At 35.6% G+C, this 17,292-nt stretch overlaps 1 long non-coding RNA gene across 1 annotated transcript in view; it reads right to left on the bottom strand.

Moving 5' to 3' along the window:
* Positions 1-1,267: 1,267 nt before the first annotated feature.
* The window catches only part of LOC110674126, a 48,797-nt gene continuing 32,772 nt past the window's right edge, over positions 1,268-17,292 (bottom strand). The window contains exons 2-3 of the long non-coding RNA XR_002498688.1: positions 14,859-15,603; positions 1,268-1,820 (exon numbers count right to left, since the gene is read on the bottom strand). This is a non-coding gene — a long non-coding RNA (uncharacterized LOC110674126). The remainder of the gene's footprint in view (positions 1,821-14,858; positions 15,604-17,292) is intronic.

Genomic DNA, 17,292 nt, shown 5'->3' with positions numbered 1-17,292 from the left:
GCCCGAAAGGCGCCGTTTTTTCCGAGAAGCCTACCTTTGCCGAACAGCAGCAACGTGGAATATTCGATTTCGCTTTCCCACGTCGGCACAATGGGAGGGAAAAAAGAGCTACTTTCAAGAAAGGTTTACCTCTTGCCGTTTGAGCCCCTCAGGCAGGGTAACATGGAAATTCACTCGACGCTGTGAGCTCCTCTATTGGTCGCTGGCATCGATTCGGAAGAAGCAAAGTGGATACTACGGTAATGTGGAGATCAACTGAACCGAGTCGGAGGTCTACCGATTATGCTTCATGGTGTTTGCAATTCAGAACATGAGCCGGGATGTGCGGTTACTGTATTGAACATGAAACATGAAGTGTGGAGTTTTGATTTTTGATGATGGAAACAGATTTCAACGTATTTCATAAGGCAAGACAAAAAAATTGGCAGCAATTCTCATTGAAAAAAATAAGAATCAATTAATTAAAAAAAAAAAATGCATGAGAAATGGAGAGCGGTTAGAACTCATCTAAAACATTCTGGCGTACAAGTTTTGACGATAGTTGTTAAAAAAAACAATATCATTGAAAAGCATGCAAATTGAAATCAGTTGAACTCATTTGAAGTAGCGCTAGAGCTCTAGTAAGCTGCTAGAACTGTAGAGACCTGATAGAGCTCTAGAGAGCTGCCGCAGCTCTAGAGAGCTACTAGAGCTCTTGAGAGCAACTAGAGCTCTAGAGAGATACTAGAGCTCTATAGAGCTGCTAGGGCTCAAGAGAGCTGCTTGAGCTCCATAGAGCTACCAGAGCTCTAGAGCTGCTAGAGCTGCTAGAGCTCTAAAGATCTGTAAAATGTCATAGTCAAATGAAGTAGGGTCCTAAAGCCATAACTCAATTTTTGTATTTGGAACATTAGAGCTTGATCTTACGTCAAAAATACACAATTTTCTAATGTTTTGGGATTTTTATTCAGATTTTTGATGAAAAATGTTTTCCATGTACTTTCCGTATGCCAGATAGCAACAACCTCAGTGGGTTTTTATCGAAGAAGTGAACGTCAAAGATGATCAAAAGTGTCAAGGTTAAAATTTCAATACATATTGCAAATTAAAGTTTTGCTGTTTTAATTTAACGAAAACAATGCCAAAGATGTTGAAGAAACATGTTCTATCGTGTTATTAAATAAAACAATATTTCATTTAAAAGATAGGAAATTTAGGAGAAAATGTACAACATTTCACATCAATCTAAATCATGCTGGTTGAGATGTACAAGCTAAAACGTATGATATTGCAATAGTTAAAGTGCCTTTTTTTTGCTCTTAGTTAGGTATTCTGAATATAAAAAAAAAAATCATTTCTACAAAAATCAACACGGAATTCAGCAGTGTCTCAAATAATCGATTCTAGCATAGAAAACAATCCTCTTCCGTGCGCAGTGCCACTGCCATAACCCGCATCCCACTCAATCGGTCTATTATCCTGATTCTACACACATCTAACTGACACCTTCCACCCATCCATCCTTCCCACTCCCCCCGCAATAGAAAAGAAGTCATATCCCCATAAATCCCCATTTACCTGTTCCGGATAAAATCCCGTCACAATAGCTGGATCGGTGGAACGCTGCCACCTCCTCGCCGGGTTCTATAATCCATCCTGATGGTTGTACTCTTCTTCCTCTGACACTAGAGGTACTGTACAGCACACTTACACACACAGACACCGAAATACAATCACTACTCCACTTGGGATACCACGAGTATCAACGACGACGTACCATTAGAGCAACCCGTTGCCGGATGGAAATCCACCTGCGTGTTTAGTATGTGAAGTAGGGTGGCCTATAAGGGAGAAACCGTAAGAAGATTACGTTATATCTCCCGTATTTGTTTTCAGTTTGACGCCCCGAAACTACAGTGTAAGTTTGAATGGAATCCTTCATATCTAAGGAAGCTAAGTGAGCTTGAAGTTTGCTGCCCTTGAAGGCATAACTGTCGAGTATAGAAAACACAGGTATTGAGAAAATAACGCTCTAAGTTGGAAGATTGCCTTCTCATACAAATCGTCATAATTTTTCAGGACATTCCGCATGCTATATTCATTTAGCATAACCGCACAGATTACTTATGCTTCTATTGAACAGCAAAAATATAAACTGGACCATAATTCAAGTTTTACAGCTGCTATTGGGGTTCGAAGTTCACCCAGGCAACCAGAAGTCACATAGCAGTTTACTAACAAAGTCGTTTATGTGTACCAATTGCATCACTCCCGCACTATATAGTGAATGAAATCGTTTGATCGATGAGTTTCCTCACATAACACGCTATTTAAGAGTTCATATGTACTAGAGATGGGCAAAATGAATCGGAGCCGTTCAAAAGAACCGAGTCACTCAACTGACAGAGTGAACCGTAGCACTTTTTTGGCGAGAGTCGGTTCATTTGATCAGCAGTCACCCAACGGATCAGATAAAAAGCGACCCGTAAACCGAATAAACTAACTCTTTTCTTATATTCGCTTTCGTTTATATCTTGGCTTTATTCTAAAACTTGACACATGCCTTGCTTTGTGCGTCACGTCACACATGCAAGCAAACTTTGCTGGCTGCTCCGTGCTCTCAGCTCTCTCAGCGCTCTCAGCATAGATCGACAATTTTGTCCCGCCTGATTGCATTGAGCTTGAGCTTGAGCTTGATTGGCCGCCCGTGGTTGCCATTCCAGTATCAGCTGCCATTCCAGATCAGCTGCACTTACACAAGGAACCAACCAGATGACTGCTTGGGATTAACAGGCACCGTCAGTGCTGGTGATCTTCTATTTTTAGGCAACAATGATGCCTGCCACGTCAGAATGCAGACCAATGAAGGGAAGGGGAAGGAGTTGATGATGCATTCAACCGGCTCCCACGGTTGACCGTATATACCACTGCGTCAACGCCAGTTCATGCGGGAAGGGTGAAAGGGTGGGGTAATTTTTATGGCAGAGAAGCCTGCTGGTTTGGTTAGCAGACTGCCTATGTATCAGGCGTAAAGGAAGGCATGCTATAACGATGAACGAATGGAAGCGTAGGGAAACGGTTTATTTCTGTTCGTCTCGGGTTCTAGCAAATGCTATGAACTGTGATATATACATCAACTGTGATATATTAAAAGTGGTAGATAGAATCAAGTTAAGGTGAAGATAAATCGAAGTCAAAGTTCAAATTTTCAAAAGCACGGATCTGGAGAATCAAACATCCGTATGAGCTGAAAACCTAATCAATTGCTCACCATCAGCTAGTGACCAATCGATTAAGTTTTCAGCTTAAACGGATGTTTGGTTCTCCAGATCCGTGCTCTTGAAAATTTGAAATTTGGCTTCGATTTATCTTCACCTTAAAGATACAACTACAAAGTACGAGAGCTTATGAAGCAGAAGCGGTTGCCATTAGACCACCAACCCCGTCCTTTTTTGTCCCACCTGATTGCATTGCAGACAAACGAACCATAAAGCGAGAAGTTGCTGTTCGTGTCGGGCTGAATCGTGCGTTTCTAAAAAAGGAAGAACTGAGAATGAGGAAGCAAAAGATCGTACAGCATATGGCGCGTTATTCGGAATGAATCGTTTGGTCCGTTCGTCCGGTTAATTTTGCTCTTCCTTTGCGAGTCGCTGAAGCACTGAACCGTTCAAAAGATCCGATTCACTAAAGTGAGTGATTCTGTTCGAATCCGTTCACCAAAAGAGCCATTTTGCCTATCTCTTATATGTACATTTCGTTTCGTCCCGTGTACTCATACAAAGTAAGTCGGATCAATCCGTAGCAGCTGTCAGATCATGTTTTTTGTTATCATGAATTAAGTTTCATATAGGTTCATATATTCTGTTATGCCTTTATTTTTCAATATAGGACTACACTATCTTCACATTTTTATACAAGATTTTCATATGCATAGTATAATATATATCAAAACATGAATGTTGCAATGAAAAAAGTCTTTTGTTCGAAAATCAATATGGGACAGTATGTATGAGGAAATTGACGTATTATATGGGTAAATTTGTTCCAAATACAAATTTGGCTTCATGATACTTGGCGAATGACATTTGGTTGAAAGTGCATTTATTCAAAGGGCATTTGGTCGAAACACTTACAGAATATGGCCGAATGACATTTAAACCATAAGGTCGAAAGCTAAGTTGAGGATAGTTGTATGAAAACTCATTTGTTCGAATGGCTAATTACAAAATAAAGTACATTACACAATTAACCGTATGAATTGAACTGCATAATTGCTTTATAGACTTTCTTGGTACATCTTATCATTGTATCAATCAATTTTGTTAAAAAATGACCCTGAATGTCTGATGCCAACAAGAAGGGACATTTGATTTGAACTTGGGGATCCTGAATTGACTCCCTTTGACTAAATTTTTGGAGCTCTTTCAAAAGAAAAGTGTTGGCAAGTAATTTTCAGGGATCCCTCAAGATATTATTATAACGATTCCTTTAATGTTTCTTTCCGAAGTTCGATTTGAAGAACTTTAAATGATTTCTCAGGCTATGCTTAGACACATTAAGGACTGTTCATTTTATAAAGTGGACACTTTGGACATGCAATATCTTTTCAATTTATCAATGAAATCGAAATCGGTTTTCTGTACATCGTTCGACTAATACAATGCTGTGGTAATAAAAAAGTTACCAAAATAATATGATTTCACACTAATTAGGCACAACGTTTAGAACGGTCGATTTTTGGAGGTTATCAAAATCAAGGATTATTAAAAATCGGCAGGAAAATTTGACAATTTATATTTTTTATTTTCAAAAAATGGTTGTACTTAGAAAGCATCATCAATTAGAAGCTTGCTAAATAGTATCAAGTTATTTTTGGAGAAGCAATTTTGCAGATATCATAAAATAATTTTTTATCAATTTTTTTTAAAGAAAAATATCCTAAATTTAAATGGAACTGATATGAGTAGAATTTTAAGGTTTAAAGTACGTCCAGACGGAAGTAATAATATAGTCTTTATAATAAAAATAACTTACGCCTTCAAAGAGTTGCTGATTTAGGCCCCACGTCATATTTTAAGCACAATAGAAAAACAAATAATTTATTTTCAGAAGACCACTCAAAGCACAATGACAATCATTAAGATTGGGAACACTGCTTGAATTAAATCAAATTTATTTTGCATGTATTATTTACAGAATGTGTTATTCTGAGACTACCTATCAAAATATTTTGAGAAAAACGCTTACAGTTTGCTCTAGATCGATAAACATGCGTATATAATTTAAAAAGCATGGGATTTTCAATAAAACGACCATAAAGAGTAAATTTGGTACCCAAGAATGCGGTTAAAACTCAAGATTTTGCTTTTTTTTATAAATATATAGTTTCTTTAGTAATCTAAACCTATTTTGAACACGCTTATTACTTTACTTTTTTGCTGGTAGTAAAAAGATGGTGTATCAGCAAATTTGACCATAAGGAATAGATCGCTAAAGCGACTCAGCGTCAGGAACTGATGGAATATTATTGATGTTTTTAAAAGCTCTACCTTAAGTTGAATAGTAAAGGATACCAACATACAATTTGTTCATTAAATTTAGGATTTTTTTCATGCGAAAAATAATGCTTAAACTTGACGAACAGTTTTTCTTAGGAGTTTTTGCAAAAAATATTTAGTTCTTCAACCGAAAGCATTTTGTAAGTTTCTGCATTTTCATAACATTGTAGAATAATAGTTGAACGATACACAGAAAACCGTTTACGATATAAAAATAAAAAAGATATACATAATAATATACGATATAAAAATAAAAAAGATATATATATATAATAAAAAAGATATAGCATAAACAAGGTGTCCACTTTATAAAATGAACAGTCCTTACTTCAGAATTTACTACAGGCAATTGTTCATCAGTCCAACAATGTGCTAACTAGTGATCCTTTATAGAGAGATAAGCGGAAGTAAAATGGAATGATTTGGCAACAGACCAGCAGTGCTGATTTTGCTCGGCGTCGAGAATAATATTGTAACACGGACATGACTTCCTCATTGCTAAAAAGTGTATTTTGTTTCGTTATAGATCTTTGAACTACATATCCAAATTAATAAACAGCCGAAAAAATCAACAACTAATAATCACATTGACAAAAATTTAAATAAGAAAAATATTTAATTTTTTTGCTTCATGCAATATTACTTTTACCGAAATAATTTCAAGCGGATTACATTACTCTTCAAGAAAAGTTCAAAACAAACATAACGCATGTTCGTTTGGCTCACACTTTGACAGCTCTCGCTGCTCGATTGGCTCTCACTTTGACAGAAATGTCAGCTTCCGCGAATCTCTCTTATAAAGGATTACTAGTGCCAACTATCCCAGAAATTCTTACAGAATATGCTTGAAAGTTTCTTTCAATTCTACCTATATTCCAGCAATTACCAACTACAGAAATATTCCTCCAACAAGAATACTTCCGAGAAATTATACATAGGTTTATTCCAGAGATGAAAACATACGTATTGAAAATTTCACGAGAAATCAAACAATAAAAGTTCTCATGTAGTTTTTTTTTTTCAGTATCACTTTGCGTCATATTAGAACCATCCCTTCAGTCACTTATCCACAGATTATCTTAGGAATTGTTTCAGTTAATTTACATTAACTACATTCAACCGAGGATTGCTCATACAGTTTTTTAAAACATTTTAGTTCTTTCAAACATTTCTTGAATAATTTGTGAAGAAAATTCTAAACATATCTTCAGTAATGGTTTATTTAGGATCTAAGACCACAAAATACCACAACAACTATTTCTGTAATTTCTTCAAGAGTTCCACTCAAGATTTTCCAGGGATTTCCACTAGGAAATCCTGCAGGAAATTATGCATGGTTTCGTTTGGTTATTACTTCATCGGTTTTTCGGGACTTATTCAAGAGTCTCGAAGAAACCTGGAGATCTTTAAAAAGCTTCTCCCTTGTAGTAAAGTATCATCTATTTTACCTGAATTAGTGATTTTCTTAGGACAAATTCCGTCCAATTATTTCTGGAAAACTTCTTAAGCATCTTTTTGGAGGCGTTCTTAGAGAAATCCTGGATGAGTTCTTTGAGAACTTCTTGTGAAAATTTTAAGAAAACCTGTTGTAGAATTCTTGAAGGAAAATCTCAAGATAGTTTTAGATAAATTTCTATTGCAATATTGAAGAAACTGTGAACGAAAATAAGAGAAAATAAAAAAAAAAAACAAATCCCTAGGAAAACTCAGAAGTTGTTTCTTAATTCTATGGAAGAATCGCTGGATGAGTTCCGAGAAGATCACTTCCTTGAGAAATTAATCTTTGGAAAAAAATCCTGGATTAATGTCAGAGGGTTTCTTGGGGAAAAAACCCTGTAAGAATTTTCCTTTCCGAACCAAAATCCGAGGGGAATTCCTTGTGGAATTTATGAAGGAATCGCATAATGTACTTCAAAAGAAATCTTCTTGTATCATTGAATTTTTTTATTAGTGTGACCTTTTTCGAAATAGGGTGACCAGAAAATTCGCCTCTTGCAAAATTTTTATTTCTTTGAAAATCATAACTTTTGAACCGCTAACCGATTTTAAATTTTCCTGGTCGAAATGAAACCTAAAGATTTTGACTTTTCAAGAAAATATAAAATTTCACAAAAAAAATGTTTTTTACATGAAAAAAATCAAAAATTTCAGTGTCTTCGTGTTTTGAAGGCCTCGGGACAAAAAAATATATCTTAAAAACTAAAAAACATACATCGCTGAAAATGTGACAGAAAGCGTAAAATTTTCTGAACTTTGGAGGAAAACTGAGAACAGCAATAGCTTCTTTTGTCCCGGAGCCTTCAAAAAAGATTCTTTGGAATGTTCGGCAGGTTTCGGCCAAACGACCCTTTTGGCCTAACGGCATTCGGCCTAACGGGATAGAACCGAATTTGGGGATCCTGAATTGACTCCCTAAGATTTAATTTTTGGAGCTTTTTCAAAAAAAAAAGACTCGTGTTTACCTCAACTCTTGCTTAATTATCGCAAAATCTCCTGAAAAGCTCAAAAAAGAAATGAAAAATGCAGCAAAAGGAATTCATTTTGCTGTGTCCTATGGAGGGAATCACTTGATTAATGTTGTTTCTATGAAAAATTCCAAATAAATTGTAAAGGGTCATACTAAATAGAAACACCATTTTGCGGTTATTTAGGACTTCATTGAGTATTTGTAAATATTTTTGGAGTGGTTTATTATGTCTTTCAAATTTTCTTCAAAAACTTACCTTCAATCATTATTATTTCAAATATTATGCTAGGGCAGGTGAACCAGTTTTTGACATAATGGTTCCTTATTTCGCCATACATGAGCATTTCATTGTTTTATTTTTTTACCGTTTTGTGTGTTTAAGTAGTTCCATATCAACCCAGTGAACCACGTACCGTATAACTATGTGCATCCAAAATCACATATTCGTACATCAAATATCAGTATCGCACAAGATGCCAGTTAAAGCGTTATTGATGTCAACAAAAGTTGTATATAAATCCCAATACGATTCAGAAACGACTATCTGTGTTGACAGCAAAACATGTCGTAAATAGTGCAACATTAAATCGCGTTATGTTGTATGAACTGACTGATCATATATCAATCCAAAAAGCATCATATAAAATCGCTAACACTTAGCAAAAATTGCCACCCAAACCTGGTATCTGCTGACGATGGGCCTCAGAGAACAACAAAGCAAGTATCGCTGTACATGAAATATGCATTAATATTAGCAAATAATCAGGAAGCTGTCATGTAACCCTTGGTGGTACAGTGGTAAGGTGTCCGGTTCCTAGTCCAGAGGCCTCGCGATCGAGGTTTGCTGGAAACATTTTTTTTTTTAATTTTCATCAACACTTTGTGGCATCGTACCGTTAAGTCACCAGTCACCGTGTGGGCTCCATTCACCGTGCACATATACAAATTCCTACAGAATATTCATACAATTTTCACAAATTATTCTTTTGTCAGCAAAATGAGATAAAACTGATGAAATGAAGTAGTTTTTGTCACAAAGCATTTTGAAAAACCTAGTTTATGTAGTCAAAATCATGTGAATTCTGTTTGATATTGAGATTTTTCAACACTCTTAGTAGAAACGCCAAAAATTACCATTTTTCATTTTAACGTTAAAGTATGAAATTTTTAAAAATTTCAACAAGTTTACACTGTGGGTACTACTAGTTAGATGTATTTCATAGTATGAGCAATGAAATTTTATGCAATTTATAATTTTTTATTGTGTTTCAGTCAAAACCCAAATGCACGGTGAATGGACCCTTTTCAATATGTATGGTTCCCATTACCGTGCATTGCTGTAAAAAGCTGGAAATTATTCAGTAATATTAGATTTATTGTTATGTCGTGATTAAAAAACTTCATATTGAGTATTTGAGTGAATATGAAATGGTTTGGACAATACAGTCAAACCTCCTATAACGATTTTAATGAAAAATTATTTATTTAGTAAATTTTTAAACTTTTTATGGTTTTTATTATAAATGAAGATTTTAATACTCTTAAAAATGTGTGCGCACACTACTAGCAACATAGTTGCTGCATTACCAACGTTTCTTCAAGATACAAAATTAAATCATGACGAAAACTATATGCACGGTGAATGGAGCACCAGTGTGCACGGTAAATGGTGACATAGAACGGTACGAGGCGACCATAACATGACATTTTAAAACATATTTTTAGAGTATTTTTTGTTATCCAACAGTAGTTTTATATTTTTTCCTGAATTATTATATAATTGCACGCAACGTAGTGGTATTCTAGTACGCATCAAATTATTTGGAAAAGTTGTACAATTTATTGAAGTGCATTTTTTTCTTAAATGCACGGTGAATGGTAACTTGACGGTATATCTGATCGCAGAAAGTCTGTAAAAGTCGTGCCAAGTAGCTTCCACTTTGGGAGGTGTATAGCCTTTTCATGCATCATATAAGATTGAAATGAATCATATAGAATGATGTATAACAAAAGTTAGGTCAACCAATATGTTGACTGGGACCCAACCCCGGGGTACACTTTGCAATTTTGTGTATTTTATCGTAGCTCGGAAATCAAAATGATTTTATTGTTGGCTTAAACCTTGGCTCATAACACGAAATGAAAAGACCAAAGTTTTTTTAAAAGAGACCAAACAGGGACCATAATTGAACTAAAAGGATTTGATAATACGAAAAGTTTAAAGACTTATTTTTTGGATTCCTCGTGACATTTCAACATGTTATGATGTTTATCTGGTACTATGATGCATCTTTTCATGATTTTTTATGATTATTTTTTTGCTTTATTGAGGTGGGCATACATAGATTACTACAAATATCACTTCAAAGATATTTCAAGGAATTCATTTGGTAATTTTTGAGACTTCCTAGAAAGATACCTTACAGAATTCAAACTGGAATTTCCAACCACAGAAATTACCACATAGGTCTAATTGAGTAAACCTCCAAATTTCATTCAAGAAATTTTTCAAGATAATCATAAGTCCTCCAACATTTTTTGTGTGATTTTTAAATAACTTTCCCTAGAAAATTCTCTCGTAGAAAATATTTTCCAATGATTACTTATCTTCTACGAAATTTAAGTTCAGTATATCTTTGGGATTTTAACCAAGAACTTCTCTAGGTGTACCTTCAGGAATAACTCTAAGGATTTTTCATAATATTTCCCAACGAAGGTTTCCAATACCTCCTGAGATATCTTCAGAGGAATACTGAGGAATTCTTTCAAAAGTGAGTAGAGAAAGAAAATCCCTAAGCAACCTCTGATGAAACTTGTGTAAGTAATAATCTATGAGAAAACTTCTGGTCTTTTGTGGAAGTCTTAGACGATTTCCAAGATAAATTAATGAAATTATTTAAACAAACAATTCTCGAAAACTTAGTTAAACAGTCTCAAGTCAGAATAGTAAACAAACTTACTTCATCGATCCTATGTGTTTCGCAGACAAAATTCTACACGTTCCGCTTTAAACCAACACAGTTTTTCACCCTTAGAACGTTTAATTTCCTGATTTACAAAACGGCGTAAGTAGGATTCTCAACTTTCGCAAGCTAACCGCTACTTTCACCGCTCCGTTGCATGGAGAGACAAAGTGACTTAACCACGAATCAAAACAAAGCACTACTTGAGTCGATTTTACACTGGTACAAAAACGTCGTAAGTAAATGAATGAAATGGTTCAACATATTGCCATATTTTTTTTTTAAGGAATTAATAGAAATTACCTAGTTTTCAAACGCGAGCTGATTGTATGCAAAATTTAAGCAATGTGCACGGCGAAAAATATGTTAAAAAGTTGATTCATTTTAGTACAGTTTTAGAAGACCGTATGAAAGTTACTTACATCGATTTGAAAAAGTAATTGAGAATTTAATCTATGATTAATATCCTGCCACATCTATTTAAGGAATTTCTTGAAAAAATGGTATCTCTGAAGAAATTTATGTCAAAAGAATTACAGCAATTACTGGAATAATTGCTGTAGCACCAACTGGTGCCTCAGGAGATATTTTTAGTTCAATTTATCAGGGAATTCCTAAAAGATTTCTTACAATATTTCTTAGAGTAATCCCTAGAGGATTTTTGGAGCAATTATTAGTAGTGACCATGAATGAATTATTGAATCAACATGAAAATACCTGGCAGCACATCTAGAAAAATCGGTTTAAGGAATTGTTGTAGGATCCTTGGAAAAGTTGTCCCAAAAAGTTTTGAACAATCTTACTTTGAAGAACTCCTATAGGAATCATTGGAAGATCTGCCAGAGTACCAACTGGAGATATTGTTGAAAAATTTTATGAAAAAATAACTTTTGGAAACCTTATGAGTATTTCCGAGAAAACTTTCATTGTGATATCTATGGATATTATTGGAGGTAATATCATTGGAGTTTTAAGGGATTTTATTGAGCAAATCCTTAAAAAAATCTTTTTAAAATTATTCATCGGAACAGCCTGTTTTTCATCACGCCAATATGTCATGAAACGACTTTACGCAACAAGTTACAGAATGATTATTTTACAGCACGAGTCGCAAATATCAAGCTGTAATAATCATAATTTCGTAACATTTTGCTTAAATTACTATTACAGAAGCCTCGTTGGATAATTATGACGAATACTGTAGAAATCGAGTTCAACGAGTTGCTTACAACATTGTTAGAAATTTCGTAGAAAACCACTCAAGGATATCCGCAATTATATGGAGAAGCATTCATCATTAGTTTGCAATTCCTGATTGATTTTTACCAACACTTTTTTATTACGCAACTGTTTTGATTTCACTTAGAGAGACACCGACACGTTAATGCTTTCAGTGGACGATTTGCCCTTTGAAGGAAGAAATGTTTTAACACCCACTACAATAAAGAAAAAAAAAATGTTGTGTCCATATTTCTGGTACTACACGTCTAATTGAAACTCTCTACGGCTCATCCGGAAGTCAATACGTTAATCTCTCGTAAGTATTTTGAAAAAAACATTTTTTTTTTAATTTTCACTTGAAGCTGTGATATTTTTCAAAAATTATACTTAAAAAAACAGTGCTTATTTCATCACCATTGGATCGACCAAAATTTTCAACCGTTACAGCATTGAACTGTCATCTCATTATCTTTGATGCTCACTTGCAAAACATTGGTGGAAAAATCTGCAAATTGAAGTGTTATCTGATCAAATACCACACGTTATACACTGATTATTTTCTTTTTTTTTCGACCGAATGTTCTTTTCAGTAAAAGTCCTGTAGGTCAAATGTCATATGATTCCTATTGAAACCAACTGATTTTCGACCAAATGTCCATTCGCTGAAGTTTACTTCCAACGTTATTCGACGAAATGGAATCTGTGACATTTGGTTGAAAGAAATATGAACGAATGGCAGAAGGGAAACTTTGTCGAAATCGTTTGTGTGCAATAGAACACATATGACGTTTGGTCAAACCGACATTTCGTGCGAAGGACATTTGCTCGAATGAAATAGTATGAAAACAAAGTTTTACGTTTAGTACGATTATGGGTGAGAGTAGCATTTCGTTGCTAATACAGAGAGTGATTGTATAATTGGAAAAAAAAAGAGTTCAAGCCATTTTACCTCAAATCAATGCAATGTGTGGTTTGCAATATTTCATTATTCAATTTGATGATGCATCATATTCTTCCATCCATTGTTCAACCCTTTGTTTTTTGACATTTCATGCTGCTTTTCATTAAGGCTTCTTCTGCGGATCGAGACAAGCTGATCTCAAATGGAAGCAAGCCAATTTTTGTCACCTCAGTCAATTCGTATTACCGCAACCGATATACAGCATAAGCACAGTATTCTTGTTTAGGGCAAATGTACTATTGCCTAATGTTCAAATGTACCTAAGCAAAAACAGCTGGAAATGCTGATAAATTCATAAAAAAATATTATTCAAACTTATAAGTCGATAGATTTCAAAAGCTTATATCATGCAAATGGATAAAACTCACGATTTGTTGCAAAAATAGCCCTTCAAAAACCAATAATAGAAACACTGTTCCATTAGTGGAGGTATGTTTAAGCATGGTTCCTTTAATGGCGCAATCCGTTTATTTTGAATATGACCCTCCACTATGCTTTTGCAAAAAGCCAAATAAGATTAACAAAAGGATTTGTAGAAAACTATAATTAATGCATAAGTAACAGAAGGCCTATTCCAAAAACACGTTCCCCGCCGATTGGGAGTCTGCCAGTGTCTTCTTAATAAGCTTTAAATCAAATAAAACTACAAATGAACTTTAACACTTCACTCACTTCTCACTTCTCACTTCTTCAGTGTCGAGCACTCGACACTGAAGAAGTCTGTAAGTCGCAGACGAAATAGGCCTATCTGTCAAGATAAGCAACACATATTAGAGTTTAAAGGTATTTGCTCACCTTAGTGATTTTAGTATTTTATTTTATTTTTTTTTGCAAAAAGTGAAGTGTTAAAGTTCATTTGTAGTTTTAAACATATTTTAATAATCCCTCCCAAAGTTTAATATAAAAAAGTGTAGTTTAAATCAAATGTCATACAGTTCAAACCATGCATTCCATTGTGCAAATTTTGTCGTAAATTGCAAATTCCATTGCATTTCGGTCGTATGTATCAAATGACCTTTCAATAAACCATTTCAAAATAAGCTTTCGAGCAAACGTTTTTCGACCAAATGTCATCCGACGAGATGTTCTAAAGATTTTCTATCGAATGGCCCTTCGACTAAGTGTACTTGCGATCAAATGTCATTTGACCAAACGTCATTCAACCAAGTAGCCTAAAGCCGACAAAATATCATTGATTTATTTGGATGATTTTGTCTGTGAAAAATTGAAGCTGGCTTTTGAATGATGATTCACAAGTCATGGAATTCATAATTTGGTTAGATCATAACTTATAAAGTCATGATTATGATTCTTCATAAGCGTGAGCTTCTAATAAACTCATTCGTATCGATCATCTACAATCCAACACGACAAAGTTGTGTGGTAGATCAATCAAAGGGATCATGGTTTAAATCCTGTCCTAGCATTTTTTTTAATAAATGCATGAGAACCACGATTTAGAATCATGATATCACACTGAAATCATGATACAATGAGTCCTAATCATGATTTTGGGATTCTGGTTCTACCAGTGTAGAATTGGCGGAGTCCATTCGAAATTTCACAGTATTTTCTGGGTGCCACATGAGCAAAATTGGTAAGTGTAGCATAATTTTGATATTTTTTTTCATATCAAAATGAACCACCCTAATGCATGGGTACATCTATAGAGGAACTAGGATCCCATCCGTCGTACAACACAAACTCACCTTTATTCTTCTTCTTCTTCGTTACTCGCGTCCTACCGGATTCTGAACGACGACGGCGACGGCAATCGGTAGCAGAATGTGGAACTTGACGAGGCGTGAATTTGATCCATGATCCCTGGTCCCACTAGAAGAAGGACACGACCGTTGCTTGCTGCTGCCGATGATTCAACCGGAAGCACGGAAACGCTTTTCCCCGGTATTTTTCCCTCACTCCAAATCGCACACACGAATTTCTCACACTGCTCTGGATCTCCTGACACAGATGGGTTCAGCTGGCTGGCACACAAACCACGATGATTGATGCCCGTTACGAGGTGGGAAATTTTCAAATTTTCCGTATAATCCGTTTATTCAGCGACTTCTCTTCCGGGGGTGCTGTGGTCTCTTCTTTTCGGAATCAGAACAAATACACCCAATGGCCACGTGACGTTAGATATTCAGATTCTGCACATTATTATCAGTGGACCGCGGAATGGTCCATCACAACACACTCACACGCGCGCGAGTTTCGTTTCCAATTAATTCTCACTTGTTACGCTCGATGAAACACAAATATTTTCCGGGTCTTCTCCACAACTACTACCCCCAGCATCTTCTCCGCGCAACACTTTCACCTTGATTGGCTCGACGATGACGACGACGAACTTGTTGGTCAATTAATGCAATCATGAATATTCAGCAGAGTATTTACTCGGATCACTTCACCATCGACGACACAAACATGAAATCACCGAACTGGATTCGACTGGAAAAATGAGAGAAAAGAAAAATAAGCAAACGTTGACAGATTTTTATTCGATTATACTTTTATGCAGAAATTAGCATTACACCATTCGCGCATTTTGCGATAAGTTTAAATCGGATTAACCGGTGGTGAGAATTGGGACGCACTTTTCGCGATTTGCTCTTAAATATCCACCAAGGGAGGAGAGGAAGCAACCCCACCTACTTCTCTTACTTTGATCGAAAGTCATGACGATTGGACGAATGCGAGTATGCTTGTTGAGTCCGATACTGGAATGTTTGATTGCTAATCTGGTTGGAAGGGTTTGGTGACAAAACGTCGAAAGACAAAATGTCGAATGTCAAAACGTCGAATAGAAAAAAATGTGAATATGTGGTAAAACTTCAATTTATTCGATTTAAAGCGAAGAAATGTGAAGAAAATCGATAAAAATTGCTAAAACTTGTTGGTTTTGTTTAAGGTATTTGTTTTTAATTTTCAGGTTATAAAACACTTTCATCAAAGTGCTTATTTTATTCAAACACATATTTTGAACTGAAACTATCAATTACCGTAAGTTGGAATTAAATGGTATCCTACTTAAGACAGTTGTCATTTACTCAACGATACCTGTATGCTTCATAAGGTGCTTCTTTCCTCGCAAGAAATGGATGTAAGAGTTACACTTTTCTGAAAATTTGTTCTTTGCTTACTGTGGTGAAAATTGAGAATCTTGCTGTTTCCAACACCGTTTGCATCGCAACCATTTGTTCCTTAGCAACACTATTCATCCAAACACCTTCGCTAGAAAAATGACTGCTTTCGACGTTTTGTCCCTTCCGACGTTTTGGGATTCGACATTTTGGCATTCGACGTTTTGGAATTCGACGTTTTGTCTTTCGACATTTTGTCCCTAAACCGGTTGGAAGAATCAAGATAACCAAGTTCCGGTCGACTTGTGACAAACAGATCCCTTCAGGTTTGTTACAAATCGTATCGAAATGAGCAATCATTTCAATTTTTAAGAAACATCTGCCGAACTTCAAATCTAAACAGCCCCCAGCCCAGATTTTTCAATCCAAGTGAGGAAGCAAATGGTGCCGCCAATCGTGGTCAGTATTTTTGAATTTGATGGATTTAGGCAGAAGGGCATTTGTTCAAGGGCATTTTTCGGCTATACAGTCTAGAAAACCTTTGCGTTGATTATTTCAAAATCCTCGCCAACCTTTCAGTCCTTGTTGAGATCTTCTCTTCTTTGAAATCATGAGATGACGATTTGACGATTTTTCTTGTTGAGTCCGATACTGAAGTGCTTGCATGCTATCCGATTGGAAGAATTGATTACTTTCGAGATGTGAGTGACTTTTGGGGGACCGAGCTGCGACCAACTGACGACAAACAGTGTGCTGATTGATTTCGTTTTATGCTGGGATCTGGACTCGCAGACGGTAATAAATGCTTTTTATAGTGTTTCCCTTTGTATGTCCCGAGGGCTTTGTTCGTTTAGATTTTATTTCTTTTACTTCTCTTTAGTGCGTTTGAAGTTGATCTGGTAAATATCATGGAAAAGTTAGGGAAACCCTGGATTTGGCTGTATTTTGGACGACAGTTGCTTCTGTAACTGCAGCTGGACGAAACTAAAACCAAAACTAAATTTACAGGCGTCGACAAACTTCCTTCCAAGAATCTATGTTTGATGTAGGTTTTCGT

This window comes from Aedes aegypti, chromosome 1 (assembly GCF_002204515.2).
Source record: "Aedes aegypti strain LVP_AGWG chromosome 1, AaegL5.0 Primary Assembly, whole genome shotgun sequence".
In the NCBI taxonomy this organism is placed as follows: domain Eukaryota; kingdom Metazoa; phylum Arthropoda; class Insecta; order Diptera; family Culicidae; genus Aedes; species Aedes aegypti.
This window is presented reverse-complemented; position numbering and strand designations above follow the sequence as displayed.